This window comes from Ruditapes philippinarum, unplaced genomic scaffold (genome assembly GCF_026571515.1).
Source record: "Ruditapes philippinarum isolate M1 unplaced genomic scaffold, ASM2657151v2 ctg2065_1_1_1_1, whole genome shotgun sequence".
Taxonomy (NCBI): domain Eukaryota; kingdom Metazoa; phylum Mollusca; class Bivalvia; order Venerida; family Veneridae; genus Ruditapes; species Ruditapes philippinarum.
Genome location: NW_026859392.1, coordinates 47424 through 53423, shown reverse-complemented (window position 1 = coordinate 53423; position 6000 = coordinate 47424).

The window sequence follows — 6000 nt, the reverse complement described above, 5'->3', positions numbered from 1 at the left end:
TTGAAAATGTCTTCCTTCAAATTTATACGACTTAATAATTTACAATTTTATTTGCATACTGAATAATAAAATCAACTCGATTAAATATTGCCAGAAAAAAACACACAGGCTTCATTGCTTTATTTCAACTTTCAAGGCCATAAAAAAAATTGATATTCATTTATTTTTGTTTTGTAAAAAACTTACAATTAAAAAAAAAAGTTGTACAAAACTAGAGTTTAAATACAATCAATTATATTTTTTTTAAAATTTAAATACAATATTGTGAAAATGTTAAAACATACAAATGAAAAGAAAACTTATAAATCTAATTTCTATCAATTAGCCCTCCCCCTCCCTTCAACTCCTAAAAAAAATCAGCATATATAAATAATGATGTATATTCATTAGTTTTAATTTACCGGACTCAAAATTAAACTATATTGTTTTCAGGCTTGAGCAAGCACCGGAGTAGAAACAATGGTGTTCATAAAGTCAGCTGAATACCTTCGTGGGATTTGAACCTACATCATTGCGGGGCAATTGGTTGTGAGTCAATGACCTTTACTATTCGGCCAAAGACGTCCTAGAACAAAAACAAATAATTCTAATAGATTCTTCAATAGGCTGTGGCTTATCAGAGATTAAGTTAAAGGCTAAAGTAACAAATTTAAATCTAAATATAGATCAGACAATAACTCAAAGCCTTCATTAAATCGAAGTCCCCATTCCCTGCTATATTTCCATACAAAGTGCAAGTCAAATGCTAGGTCATTAACATCCGGTAAACTTATTAGAAATTGTGTAATATACTCACGTAAAATTTTATTGTCGCATATATATATAAATCTATTGTTTTCTACCAAGGTAAATCTAGTACATCATTTTTGAGATAAGGTATTCTTGTATAGGTTATGCCAGAATAATACCTGTTATGCAGGTAACACCTGCAGATAGAGATACCTGTATCAATTTATTTATGTAATATGTGCCTTGCAAGGGTTTGACACAGACTGCAATCATTAAAAGCTTCAGTGTAACCTTATTTGAGACAACTTGGGAATAAGAAGTGAAACTTTGCAAACACAAACCTAACCAAAATTTGTATGGAACTGTTTAAAAATTTGAAAACTAGAGGTTTTTTTTAAAGCAGCATGCCTTCAGATTCAGGCAAAATTTTTGATATAATGTATCTCAAAGTAAAACTTTGTGAAGTGAGGAAAAAAAAGTAATTTTACATATTGCGAAAGTCACTTACAATCCACAAAAAAATACCAAAAGGAGGTCAAAATATGCAAAAAGAGCCTGTGTCAGTCATGAAGTAGAAATATGGTGATAAATAGGATAAAATTAGTAATATATACCACATAACATCTTTATTCTTTAACTTTCCTTAAAATCTTAGAACAGTTTTCTCAAGTTTGATTTTCTAGAAATATTTTGGCTCATCTGGAGGCGTGCGGCTTTTAAGGCTGTATGAAACTACATTTATCATCTATAGAGTTTGGACCGCAATACAGGGCTGCGTTTCATAGAAAATCCTAAATGTATTGTTAGTCCTAGGACATAAAACCAACTTTAGGACTAACTTAAAGACCGTTTCAATAAACATTTTTATCTTCAGTCAAATACTGTATGTAGTCTATAAATAAACTCATTCTACTGAGAAAAGTTAAGAAATACAATGACACACACTTTTATTCGCAATGTGTAAATGCCATCTGCATTGTCATTCAGTAATTAAAAGAGTCATAACTCAGGACATTTTCTTTAAAACGCAAAATTTTCTCTGTTTTGGTCTTAAGCCCGATTTCAGACTTTCTATGAAACACAGCCGAGGAATAAACTTTACTGAAACTATGTTTAGCAAGAGTTGCGGACCCTGTTCATTACAACACATGGGATTTTTCTGGGGCACAGTCACCTTAATGTTTATTATAATGTAATCTTTTTTTTTTTTTTTTTTTTTTCAAATAATGAATGACAATGGCTAACTCTCACTTAACATAACAAAATTCAACAATTCTGTACAGTAGAATATATATATATATTTAATTATATATAATAGCTTTCCCGCCAACATCGGGATACTATCATTATAAGATTTACCTAAAAAAAATTCAAAATTGTAACAATTTATTTTTCAGTTATCACTGTTACAATCTAATTTCACATAGTAACATAATTAATCTTTTAACAACATAGAAATTAAACATTAAACATCCAACAAGTTAATATTTTTTTATACACAGTTTGTTTAATGACAAAATATAATGATTCATAAAATATGGTTATTTTTTGTGTGCGTGTGTAAGATTAAATGATTCTCGAATTAATGACCAAATGTTTTAACTTTATAACTAAACATGCACGCCAAAAAAAACATCCAAACCTTTCTATATCGTGAATCAAATTAGCAACATTTTGAAAACTAATTTTTCGAGGCATTACATCCATCATAAGCTTATCTAAATTCAAATGATGCAAAATATTAAGTGCTTAATAGCTTTTATTTAGTTTGCTTCAACCTTTAACCTATTGAATATCTAAATCAAAGCACAGAAGGCGCTGAATTTGTTTGGGTCTCAAAATGTCAGAAAGGTGAAGGTTGTGAGATTATAAACCAATTTATTTTTGTGTAGTGCCAGCAATGCTGAACTAGTAAATTAGCTATAAGGCCCAAACCAATAAAAATGACTTGTCTAGGTTTAATTTTTGGATTAGGGATAATAAATTTTAAGTTGGTAGGCCAACAATATAGAGCCTGGTCAAACTGCACATATGTGCAGACTGGCCTGGCTCTATACAGGTGGCAAAGGCTTATCAGATTCAGGTTGCAACAGGGTAGAGGTTAAAGTTGCAATGAGATGACTAAAACTGTGTAAGTTAACTTATTTAGCCTTCAGATTGTACTTTTTTTGGATAGGTTATATGGAAAAATAGAAAGACTTTTAAGGTTATATAACCTGTACAGCTAGGTGAAGGTCATATATCAAACAACCATATATACATGGTCACATAAAGTGTCCAAAGTCTTTGAAATTACATTCAATCGGCAATACTGCAGAATTGTTTGTTTGGTTTTCTTTTAAATTATTAAAATAGAAACTATACATGCACTACATTTGCAGCAACCTTGTATATAGGTAATATATAAAAATTTCATTTGTCAAATGCAAATCTATGTTGCAAATCTATGTTAGAAACTGTCCAATCAAAATTTGTGTAAGAATTGACAAATAAAAATCCAAGTAAGGATTTTCCAATAAAAATCTAAGCTTTTAGTATAATATAAAAGTGATAAAAATATAATAAAATATGCCAATTGTCTAGCCATAATGGATGCATAACTTCAAAAATATAAACATGTATCCAACTTGGATAAAGTTATAAAATCTTTAATATAAAGATTATACTAGAAATTTTTTTAAATAAATAGAATTTAACTCAAAACAGTGATGGAGCAGTACCTCTAGACGCTTGCAGAAATCATGATCACAAAGTAAAAAAATACTGGCTGCTTTTTTCGCCAATTCTTCATTTTTCATTCATAATTCTATATAAATTGGTTCAAAGAGATGAATTAGAGGTTTTAAATTTCATTTCATTGGGTGAAAAGGCGAGATTTTATCAATTAATCATTCAAGTGCCTTGTCTGGTGTATATGGAAATATTCAGTGTGGTGCTCCATCATTATTTTAGTCTCATTCAAATAAATATGCCATCTTATTAGCAAATAAAAACTTATCTCTGCAAATTTTAAATACCATACAGAAAAATTGGATGCTTATCTTAAGGCTTAATTCACTGTTCCTTCTATTAATGTGAAAAATTAGCAATTTTACTATTCATAGTTTACTTATAATGTTTAAAAAAAAGATTTGCATTGCCTTATAAGGTTCTTCTATAGAATGTTCCACGATTTCAACCTGTTTTCCCCTAATAACAATACAAACACTAACAGCCTGAATGAGATCTATGAAATAAACAAATAAAATATTTCAGTGGAAAAATTGTTGTATTATCCAAACTTATTTATTGTTTGTTTTTTTTACCAGATTTGTGACAAAGAGCCACTATTTTGAATAACAAATAATGGGCAGACATTTGAATAACAATTTACTTAATAATGTATCATTTTGGGTCACAAATTTTCAGTTTGAAATTAATATTATCTTGATCATTGCAGTATGGTTATGGAACTTAAATTATCATATTATATCTGGCAACGAGTTTGTAATTTCATTCAAAATTTTCTTTGATCTTTCAGGTAAAATACTTCAATAAAAGTAACCTTTTTCATTTCAATGCATTAAAAATTGACCTTGCTTTTCGGGTCAGTAACACCAGACTTATTATCAGCCAAGAAAACATAAAAGTACTGACATATTTTTTAAAGCCAGTCTAACATAAGGCATCGCTGTTTCACATTTACACAATATTTTCTGTTTTAAACAGAATTAAAACACTTATCAGAATAGAGCTATAAATAGAACTGTCAAATTCATAAAGCTTATGTCATGTAAACAAATGTGGCATGATTCACTAGACTGGCATGACAATCTCAGTCATCAGTCTACCATAAACCGACTGGAATTCTATTAAAAAAATCATAGCATTCTTAACAATACATAAAAATCACCCCCTCAGTTTGAAGCTGATTCCTAAAATAAGATCTAAAAACACAAATTCAGAACATAAAAAAATAAAATATCATGGTAAATATTCACCAAAAAGACATTTTTAATTACCATAATTCTATAAAAGTATCAGAGACATTTAAAACAAGCAACAAAACAGAAGCAATAACAAATTACGCACCAATACAGCACTTAAAAACAAAAGTTGACTTAATTAAACAGTACAGTCTTTGCTTGCAACAGGTCCATTAACAACTAGGGGGAGAACACTTCTCTATATTTCTATATAACACGCAAATCTAAATTACCTCCCTTTCCACATTAGCAAAGGTTTTACATATAAACGAAAAATTTTGCTTAATTGTCAGCAAAGTTTGTATAATAATTAGATTGTAATGAATACATCAAACGTCTAACCCCCCTACCCACTTTTAAACTTCTAATTCGCTCAGATCTTTGATGTACAGATTACAAAGTCATTGAATACGCATAAAAAAATCTCCCAACGGAAATTCTTTACATTGGCTATAGTAAATATTTCATTTACGTTTTTACAATGCAGTAACTGTGAAATTAAACTATTTTATCTTCGATCATAATCAACACTATTGGTTTCAAGTAAAAAATCAATTTCATGGCTAGGCTAAATATGGGTAAACTAAATATGGCATTCTTTTCACTGAAAAACAAACTTTCAAACTGTAAACCCATACAACCTTTTTTTCTCTTTTTTTTCTTTCTTAAACTTATTACACTACTTTAAAGAGCCGACATTATTAAGAAAAAGTAGAGATATTTCAGAGTATTGATATTTACATTGATCAAACAATACCCCCTTGTGGCTGAGGGGTTGCCTTTAAGGGTTGAGGCATCAGAATTGCAGGCACTGTATATCCCTGCGTGATCGTAAGAGGCGACTAAATGGGTTAGAATTACTGGAGTCTTTGCGTCTCTTAGCTCCAGCAGGTGAGGTGGTTCTGGACTCCAAAACTATTCTACCATTTGAAATATTAGAATTAATTGGCTACATTAAAGTTTTTGCATATTGACAATAACAACGCAGCATAATTGCATAACCTTTTCTCTTCCTAACAGACAAACTAAAAAATGTAAAAGAAAAAAACTAAATCGTTTAATCTGTATTTAAACAATCAATTGGCAACAGTCAAACATTAAGGGTGGTAGTTTTATCAATATCAGAGATGGTGACATGTATCCATATGTCACTGTGTTTGTAAGGTTTAATAACCTACACGCTGTACAAACCTCACTCTAAATCAATTTTTTACATGTATCTTCGTCAACAAATTCAGAAATGTTTAGCTTTGACAAAAATATTTAAAAGCTTAACACAACCTTCCCACCTTATATAGATAAACCC